Genomic DNA, 11,273 nt, shown 5'->3' with positions numbered 1-11,273 from the left:
AACCCTTCCACAAACTAACTAAAACATAGAAATAATATCCAAATTAAGAAATTAGAAATGAGCTGGGAAGTAGTGGTGCATGCCTTTAATCCCAGCACTCAGGAGGCAGAGGCAGGCAGATCTCTATGAGTTTAAGGCCAGCCTGGTCTACAAAGCATGTTCTAGGAAAGGCACAAAGCTACACAGAGCAACCCTGTCTCAAAAAAACAAAATAAATAAATAAATAGAAAGAAGGAAGGAAGGAAGAAAAGAAAGGAAGGAAGGAAGGAAGGAAGGAAGGAAGGAAGGAAGGAAGGAAGGAAGGAAGAAATTATAAATGAACATAGAGACATAACAACAGAAAGGGTAAACCGATCAAGCTGGAAGAGGGACAGAGTGGGAGAACAAAGAAAGAGATACCATGATAAGTGAAGACATCATGGGAACAGGATGCTAGGGAAGTTCCCAGGAATCCACAAGGATGACTCCACCTTAAGACTACTAGCAATAGTTGAGAGGGTGCCAGAACTAGCATATTCTGGTAATCAGATTAGTAAATGCCCTAATTGTCATCATAGAGCCTTAATCCAGTAACTGATGGAAGCAGGTGCAGAGACCCATGGCCGGGCGCCAGGCTGAGCTCCAAGAGTCCAATCAACAAGGGAGAGGAAGGATCCTATGAGCAAGGGACATTGAGGTCATAATGGGAAATCGTACAGAGACAGCCAGCCAAACTAGTGGAAATGCATGAACTGTGGACCAATAGCTGTGGAGTCCCCATGGTACTGGACTAGGCCCTCTGGATAGGTGAGAAAGTTGTTTAGCTTGAACTGTTTAGGGAACACTCAGGAAGTAGGCTCGGGATCTATTCCCTGGTGCATGAGCAGGCTTTTTGAAGCCCAGTGCCTATGGTGGGACACCTTGCACAGCCTTGGTGCAGTAGAGAGGGGTTTGGACCTGCCTCAACTGAATGTACCAGGCTTTGCTGACTCCCCCTGGGAGACTTTGCCTTGGAGGAGGTGGGAATTGGAAGGGCTGCGGGGGGAGAAGTCTGGGGGGAGGAGGGAGAAGAGGGGGGATCTATGGTCAGTATGTAAAATGAATAGAAAAAAATTTTAAGGTGTTTGGCCATCCCATCACCAGAGTAGGTCAGTTTGAGCTGTATCTCGACCATTGCCAGCAGTCTGTTGTGGGGATATCTTTGTGGATTTCTGTGGGCCTCTCTAGCACTTTGCTTCTTCCTATTCTCATGTGGTCTTCATTTACCATGGTCTCCTATTCCTTGTTCTCCCTCTCTGTTGTTGATCCAGCTGGGATCTCCCCCTCCCCCAAGCTCTCTTTCCCTCAACCCTCGCCCTTCACTACCCCCACTCATGTCCAGGCTGTTCATATAGATCTCATTCCATTTCTCTGTCATTGGGTGATCCCCGTGTCTTTCTTGGGGTCCTGTTTTCCAGGTAGTCTCCCTGGTGATGTGAGTAGCAGTCCAGTCATCCTTGTTCCACATCTAGTATCCTCCTATGAGTGAGTACATACCATGTTTGTCTTTCTGAGTCTGAGTTACCTCACTCAGGATGATTTTTTTCTAGATCCATCCATTTGTCTGCAAACCTCATGATGTCATTGTTTTTCTCTGCTGAGTAGTATTCCATTGTGTATATGTACCACATTTTGTTTATCATTCTTCAGTTGAAGGACATCTAGGTTGTTTCCATGTTCTGGCTATTACAAACAATGCTGATATGAACATAGCTGAACAAGTGCTCTTGTGGTATGGTTGAGCATTCCTTGGGTATATGCCCAAGAGAACCTCATCCAACTACTGAGGGATCTGGATGCAGAGATCCATGGCTAGATGGTTGGGTAAAGCACAGGGACAAATAGCCAAACGAATGGAAACCCATGAACTATGAACCAATGGCTGAGGGGTCACCAACTAGATCAGGCCCTCTGAGTGGGTGAGACAGTTGATTGGCCTGATCTGTTTGGGAGGCATCCAGGCAGCGGCACTGGGTCCTGTGCTCATTGCATGAGTCGGCTGTTTGAAACCTGGGGCCTATGCAGGGTCTCTTGGCTCGGCCTGGGAGGAGGGGACTGGACCTACCTGGACTGAGTCCACCAGGTTGATCTCAGTCTGTGGGGAAGGCTTTGCCCTGGAGGAGGTGGGAATGGGGAGTGGGCTGGGGGGGAGGTGAGGGAGCAGGAGGGGGGAGAACAAGGGAATCTGTGGCTGATATGTAGAACTGAATTATATTGCAAAATAAAAATAAAAAAATTTTTAACTAAAAAAAGGAAGGGAAAACAGAAAAAAAGAAAGAAAGGGGCTGTTAAACAATGTCTCTTGGGAGCATCTCATTATCTAAACATTAAAATTTATTTTATGAAGGAGAAAAATTGAAGAATACATATAGAATATAAAAGAGTTCATCTTTAAAAATCTAAAAAATTCTACATAAGAAAAATATAGATATCTTGAAAGCAAAATTGGAATTGTCTAGGGAACAAAGGGAAGTAAGGAGAAGGCGAAACAGGGAGTAGGGGATGTAGAGGGGGCTGAGGTACATTTTCAAAGTACATTATATATGTGTATGAAAACGTCCTTGTGAAACCCAATTACATGTGCAATAATTATATACAGTTAAGAAATTTTTAAGGAAATGTTTTGAAGTTTAAAAAATGAAATAAAGAGGTAAGCAGATCTCTTTGAGTTTGAGGCCAGCCTAGTTACATAGTGAATTCCAGGCCAGCTATGGTTACACAGTGATGCCCTGTCTCAGAAGAAAAATTTTAAAAAAGAAAGAAAAATTTAGTGCACAGTGTGAGTAATAAATATGATATAGCTGAATGAAGAAACTATGTATTGTTAGATTGATCTGAGAAAGTGCACTGGCAACTAAAGCATTCTTCTGTAAAACTTACTGAAAGTCGAATTTATTTCTGCTTCTAGTTTTCTACATTGATAAAACTGCAATATTCTTTTGTCTATATTTTTAATGTTTAAAATAGAAGTTATTAACTTATGCCTTAAGTCTCTCTGAGCCATTATAACTCAATGAGATGATAGCTTTGAAAATACTATTCAAAGTGTGTGTATATATATATATATGTATATATATATATACTTATTATAATTATTATTATTTTGTTAAAAAAAATCTGAAGACACTAAAAAAAAGAAAAAGGTAAACTGAGAGAATCCTGAGGACATGCTTTAAAAATCTGTACTATAACAAATTGGAAAACCTAAAGGAAATTATTTTCTCTGTACTAACCACTTATAAAATTTAAAACAAGAATACATAAGGAATTTAGACAGATATATAACCACTGATGAAAAAAGCAGTCATTAAAACATCTCCCAAACAAACAAAAAACAAAGCCAGAACCCAGATAGATTTAGCATGTAATTCTGCCAAAATATTAAAGAATATTTGATACCAATATGCCTCAAGCTATTCCACAAAATAGAAAGAAGGGCAATGTTGTCCAATTCATTTCCTATGACCATAGATAGTTACCATGATGCCAAACAACATAAAGACCCAAGAAAGAAAAAGATTTGTAGCCCAATACCCCTAATGCAAATAGGGTACAAAATACTCAATAAAATACTTGCAAACTATATCCAAGAACATATCAAAAAATCATCCACTATGCTCATGTAGGCCCCATTCTAGAGAGGAAGGGATGCTTTAACAATGGAAATCATTAATATAATCCAACATGTAAACAAGAACAAAAAACACACAACCATCTCATTAGATGCATCAGAGATCTTTGAAAAACTCCAACACCCTTTCACAATAAAAGTCCTAGAGAGTTTGTGGATACAAGTGTCATGTTTTAACATAATAAAGTCAGTTTCCATCTAGTACATAGTAAATATCAACTTAAAGTGAGATTAATTCTAAGCAATTCCACTTCAATCAGGAACAAGACAAACTTGTCCACTCTCCCATACTTATTCAATATAGTACTTAAGGTCTTACATAAGGTAACTAAAGGAGATCCAGGGGATGCAAACTGGAAAGGAAGAAGTCAAAGCATCTTGATGTGCAGATGAGAAGATGGGATGACCCCCAAAATCCACAGGAAAATGGCTAAAATGACAGATGGATCAGGAAAGAAATCAGAGAAACAACACATTTCATAATAGCCTCAAATAATATAAAATATCTTGGAGCATCTCTAACAAAGCAAGTGAAAAACTTAGATGATAAAAACATCAAGTCATTGGGGAAATATCAAAAGATGGAAAGAACTTTCCTGCTCATGGATTAGTAGGGAACACATAGTAAATAAAAATGGCCATTCTACCAAAAATAATCTACAGAATGAATGCAGTCGCCACCAATATTCCAACACAATTCTACACAGATCTTAAAAAGACAAATTTCAGCTTCATCTGTGAACACATGAAAAATAACATGATAGATAAAATAATCCTGAACAATAAAAGAACTGATGGAGGTTGCACTTTTCCTGATTTCATGTTGTACTACAGAGCTATATTAATAAACACAACATGGTATTGATACAAAGATAAACATTCCATTCATCAGTGGAATCAAATTGAAGACACAGACATAAGTCCACACATTTAAGCACATCTGATCTTTGCTAAAGAAACCGGAAACACACACTGGAAAAGACAGTTTCTTCAAGAAATGGTTCTGGTCAAATTGGATGGCTTCATGTAGAAGAATGCAAATAGATCCATACTTATCACCTTGCACAAAGCTCAACTCCAAATGTTTCAAAGACCTCAACATATTGCCTGGTTCTGAAGATCTAATCAACTGTCCATGGCTAGTGAGGTCAGGGATTTTGAAGAAACCTACTACTGCCTCTTTACTAAATAAGTATAATTCCTAATTGCATTCTAAATACCTATTTTCCTTGTATCCACAGGGAAATGCATCACTAACCTTAAAAAATTTTTTGATTAGCCTAAAGCACTCAGCCTTACAAAAAGTGAAAGCAATAAAAATACAGATAATGGGTGACTGTGTAATGTCCAGCTCCAGCTGATCAATCTACAACTTAACTCCTTCATCTAAGGCTCAAGGAACATCATGCAAGAAGGAGAGGAAAGATTGTAAGAACCAGAGGAAAGGGAAGTTTACTGTGAGATTGCATCTACTAGGAATGTGGTCAGCCCTAAAATGATATACAAAAGAATAACAATGTACGTGTAAATCAGTTTATATTTATATATTTAGAAAATCACATGTGTGTGTTTGTGTGTGTAGATATATAAAGGTAATTAAAGATAAAGATTAATTTGAGAGATCAAAAGAGCTACATAGGAGAGATTGAGAAGAGTAAGGCAAGGAGAGATGGTATAATCACAATTTATTTGAAAACTATATTAATAAACTGGTAAGTTTAGACAGGTAGAGTAATATGTAAGAAAAAAAGCCTAACAATGTAACAAAATATAGCAGATAATAAATACTATACAAGCATACTAAACTCCCAGGTTTGTGTGGTCAATTGTTAGTACTCTTTAAATGTTCCCACTTCTTTGAAGTGTCTTGCAGGGTTTTGTCCTCTGACAGATTCTTCTAGAAATGCATCAATAGAGTACTGGTGTTTCTTATCTAGTTTCATTGTTGTGTATTTAATACATCCTACTAAAACAAAGAATAAGTGCTATAGAGTCAGGAAACAGCTTTGTAAAATAAAATTTTCTGGAAAAAAATGCAGAACCAAGTTGTCAAATTGCAAATATTAACCATGCTCAGATATTTCTATATCAACCATTCAACAATGAAGTGAAACAACACAACATAATAAATATATATATGAGGGATTTGGTAAAGAATTGTAAGTGTACATGTCTGGAGCGGTCACTCAGAGGTTAAGAGTGTGTTCTGCCCTTGCAGAGGACCCACCAGGGGGCTCACAACTGCCTGTGACTCCAGCTCCAGGGCATCCAATCAATGCCCTCTGCTGGCCTTACAAGGCAACAACACTCACATATACATGTTCACATAATTTACAATGAATTTTTTTAAAGAATGTGAACAATACATTTTAAAACAAATTTCAATTAAAGCAAAGATATACTTGCTTTGTTTCTTAGATTTTTAAAAAAAAGTGGAATTTTATTATTCTAAACAACCACATAATGAATCAAGTAAGAAGTTAAATAATTTGATTGACACATTAGAATTGCTGTTACAACTTAGATAACAGACATTGGACATACTACACAGAACCCCAGAGGAGGCACTGAGTCACAGTTTAAAAGGCAACAGAATGCATAAAAACTTTTAATACAACAAACAAATTTGATTTTTTGGAATAAAAGGGGTAGGTCCAAAATGCAACCCAGTTGTAGTCTTGGAAAATGCTGTTGCTGAAGAGCTGAAGTCTGAATAACTTCCAAGAAACTATGGTAGTCCAAGGCCAGGGCTCATGAAGCTGGAGAGTGACACACATCATTCATCTAAGCACTTCTGAGGCAGACTAGGAGAAGATCTTAGAATTACAAGCCAGTCTTGTCTACACAGTGTGTTCCAGGACAGTCAAGGTTACAGAGAAACTCTGTCTCAAAAAAAATCAATAAACATGAGGTGAGGGGAGATGTGCTATGTTGGTAAGCTTTCCGTGCTGTGGTCAGGTAGATGCTTTGAGCCTCTCATGACATCCTGTAAGTTTTATTCTGGCTCTGGCTCTAGTCAGCTGAAGGAGCACCCTGATGTTCATGCTCCTAAAACTTGTGTGTACAGGTGAGTCCAGCTGGGAACACAGGGTGTGGAATAACAGGGTGGAAATATTATCCTGTGAGGTTGGGTCTGTTCACAACAGAAACTCTGGCTGCCATTGTTAATATTGGTGCATGAGTTCTTCTTAACTAAGGGAGCTCTTATTCTACTGTACAGAGGCCCAACAGGGATGAGGAGGGTCAGATGGCCAGGCTCTTGGAAGAAGATAAATCATCCATGATGATTTTTTTCTTTCCAGGCTTCTTCCTAGTCCTGAGGACATTGGCACAAGCAGGTGAGTCCATCCTTAAAACACTGAGTTACTACACATCCCAATAGATAGGTTTCATTTTCACAGGAGAGCAGGTACCAGGGTTTCAGATGGTGGCTTTTGTGAGTGACTTGCTGGTGAGTCTTCTGAACTGTGAAATTAGGACCCTGGAGACCTGCATCTCAGTTCTTTCCCAGACTGTCCAAGACACTTCCCTTGGCTGAATCAGTCCTCAATTTTTATTAGATAAACATTTTTTCTTTGTGTTTTAAGAAAAGGTTTCTCTTTGTAGCCGTAGCTGCTCTAGAACCTACCTTGTAGACCAACCTGGTTGTAAAATCAGATATTCACCTGCCTCTGCCTCCCAAGTGCTGAGATTAAAAGTGTGGGCCATAAAACCTGGCAGATAATCAATTTTTTAAGTAAAAAAATCTTTCCTTTTGCTATACCCGCAGTGGACCACCACCACATGTGTTGAGATTTTGATGTTATAATTTATGATTTTTTACCTATGTGTGACTATTGAGAAATCACTGAGCTTACAACTTTTGTTTTAGATATCTATGCTATGGATAGAATTTATGTGCCACCAAATGATTTGGAACCTCTTATTTTGGATTGCTTTTATTTGAGCTACTTTTACTTTTTCTACATGAAGTGGTCTTTATATAACTCATTAACAGTCTTTTCTTTCAGCTTGAAGAACTCCACAGCATTTCTTGGTCTTAAGATCATGAACTCTGTCTGCTTTCTTTCTGAGAAATTTATTATCTTCATTTCCAAAGGACAGTGTTGCTGACCTCTGTAGGAAGATTTTTCTTTTTTCCACTCACCTCATTGAATTACTCATCCTGGTCTCTTGTGGCCTGTAGGTGTTTTCCCAGAAGTCTACAATTATCTGTAATTGAAGTACATTCCGTCATTATCCTCTCTTGTCGTTCTGATGTCTGGATCTCTGATGATAATTATATATTCTGTTATTTTGAACATTGAGTTTGAACTTCTTTTGTGTCATTTAACTGTGCTGGACATAACTGTTTTGATTTTTCATTATTTGAGACATGTTTGTGAGGGTGTGTGTGTGTGTGTGTGTGTGTGTGTGTGTGTGTGTGTGTTGCATGTACATGCACTATGACACAAGTGGGAAAGTGAGAGGACAATCTGCTGGAATCAGTTCTCTCCTCTAACCATGTGGGTCTTGGCTACGGAATTTAGAGAGTCAGACTTGACAGCAAGGGCCTTTACCTATTGAGACATCAACATGGCCATGTGTTTTTCCAATTCAGTAGTTGTATTCTTTACTTACAGGAGATGTTGCCAACATTTTTATGTTGTTCAATAATTGATTTCCAAATTTCATAAAAATTTTCTACCCATGGTTTTTTTTCATAATTAGATCATATCTATTTTCATTTAGAAAATATTTTTTCCTTTTTAAATTTAATTATTTTACACCTTCATACACGAGAACTATATTTGCATCATTTCCATCCCTTGGCACATAGCCAATGAACTTGACATCCTGTGCCATGGATGCTTGCTCAGTTGTGTTCCTTTCTGCTCTGTTTACAATAGCTAGGACAAGGAAACAACCAGAATCTCCTTCAGCTGATGAATAGATGATAAAAATGTCGCATGTACACCATGAAACACTATTCAGCAGTAACGAGTAATGAAACAATGAAATGAGCAGGAAAATAGTTGGAAATGGGAAATACTGTACTGAGTAGGATAAACCAGACCCAGAAAAACAAATGGCACATGTTCTCTCATCTGTGCTTCCTAGTTCCAAATCTTTATTCATGTTTTTTTTTCAAAAATAATTGTCAGGGTATTTTTATTCTCTTTGCATATATTACATCCTGACCACTTTTCCCCCTCCCTCCACTTCTCCCAGTCTCTTCCCTCACCCATCCTTTCCCCCAGATCCACTGCTACTTCATTTCCTTTCAGTAAACATCAGGCCTCCCAGTGATATCTACCAAGCACAGCATTACAAGTAAATTAAAATTAGGCATACACCCTCATATCAAGGTTGGAAAAGACAATCTAGTAGGAGAAACAGGATCCCAAGAAGAGTCAGAGACAACCCCAACTCCCACTCTTAGAATCCCCAGAAGAACAGCAAGCTATACAACCATAACATATATGCAGAAGACATAGCTCAGACCCATACAAACTATCTGATGTCTCTTCAGTCTCTGTGACTGTAGCCCATGAATCCTGCTTAGGTGAAGGTGTGGGCTGTGTTCTTCTGGTGTCCTCGACCTCTGCACCTCCTACAATTGCTCTTCCTCCTCTTATTTGGGGTTCCTGTAGCTCTTCCTAATGCTTGGCTGTAAGTATCTGCACCTACTCCAATCAGTTCCTGTATGTGATTTTACATTGAGGTCTTTGTTCCTTTTGGATTTGAGTTTTGTGCAGGGTGATAGATATGCATCTATTTGTATTCTTTTATATGCTGACACCCAGTTAGACCAGCACCAATTGTTGAGGATGCTTTCTTTTTTCCATTGTATATGTCTGGCTTCCATTTCAAAAATTAGGTGTCCGTGGGTGTGTGAATTTTCATTTGGGTCTTCAATTTGATTCTGTTGATCAATCTGTGTGTTTTTATGCCATTATCTTGTGGTTTTTATGACTATAGCTCTATAGTACATCTTGAAGTCAGGGGTGATGGTACCTCTGGAAGTTATTTTACTGGACAGGATTGTTTTAGCTATCCTGGGTTTTTTGTTTTTCCATATGAAGTTGAGTATTGTTCTTTCAAGGTCTGTAAAGACTTGTGTTGGAATTTTGGTGGTTTTCTGGGGTTTTTTTTTTCATTTTCAAATAGGATTCATTACTCAAATTGTCATGTTTTCCTCAATTCATAGACAACAATATGTTTACAATCTGAAAAGAAGACAATATTTTACTAATGTAATGTTTCAACTAATCTTGTTTGAGCACCAGTGAGACAGCTCAATGGGAAAGGTCTGTAGTGTGGAAGGCTGGAGCCTGATGTTGATCACCTAATGAAGATGGCCAAAAGAAGATCCTACAAAGTTGTCTTCCATTCTCCACATATCTTTCATGGCCTAGAAACCCAGAATCACAATTCAGACACACACAACAGAGTTTATATATGTATATATATATATATATATATATATATATATATATATATATATATATATAATTGCCGTTATATTATCCAGCATCTCTAGATAATCATCCTAAGATGAAGAGCCAACTGAATAACTAATAGGGGCATGAAGAAACATGGATCATCAAATAATATATACATATCCATAGCATAAGCTATGTTATGAGATATTGAGTTGATTGCTGATTATCCTACTTTATTACATCTCTACCAAATAGATGAAAATGCTGCTTTGTATACACACATGAAGTATTTATTTACTGTTTCTTATATTCTCTTCTAAGAAGTACTTTAACATTAACATTGTTAAAAACAGGTTGACAAAACAGCACACATTTGGGGTATTTCTTCTACCCTTGGACTTGTACTCAAGAAGCTGACACGTGAGGATCAAATGTATCCCTGACTAATTACTGACATCCAAGCCAGGCTTGATAACAACCATCTCAAGGGAATTTGTGAAAATATGAAAAACAAGACCAGGAACAACAACCCACCACCCTTTCACAGACACACTTACTTGAAAAGTATGATCACACACTGCCTGATATTTTTAAAAAATGGACCACTTAGATGATGTTGGAATTTTTATGGAGAGCATGTTGAATCTGTACATTGTTTGGGGTAGGATAGCCATTTTTATTATGTTAATTATACAAGTTCAAAAGCATGTGAGATCATTCCATCTTCTGATATTGTCTTCAATTACTTTCCTCAAAGATGAAGTTATTGTCAAACAAGTCTTTCACTTGCTTGGTTAGAGTTATCCCCAATATATTTTATATTATTTGTGGCTATTGTGAAGGATATTCTATCCCTGATTTCTTTCTTATTCTGATCATCATATGTTTATAGGAGGGCTACTAATTTTTTTAGATAATCTTGCACCCAGCCACTTCACTTAAAGTGTCTATCAACTGTTGGAATTCCCAGGCAGAATTTTTAGGATTACTTATGTTTGCTATTTTATCATCTTCAAATAATGATACTTTGACTTCTTCCTTTCCAGTTTGTATCCTGTTGAACTCTTTCTTATTGCTTGAGCTACAACTTCAAGTGCTATATTGAATACATGTATAAAGAGTGGACAACCTTGTCTTATTCCTGATTTTAGTGGAATTTCTTTGAGTTTCTCTCCATTTAATTTGATTTGGCTATAGAC

This window comes from Peromyscus eremicus, chromosome 1 (genome assembly GCF_949786415.1).
Source record: "Peromyscus eremicus chromosome 1, PerEre_H2_v1, whole genome shotgun sequence".
In the NCBI taxonomy this organism is placed as follows: Eukaryota; Metazoa; Chordata; class Mammalia; order Rodentia; family Cricetidae; genus Peromyscus; species Peromyscus eremicus.
The sequence above is the reverse complement of the archived record's forward strand: the minus strand, read 5'-3'. Positions refer to the sequence as shown.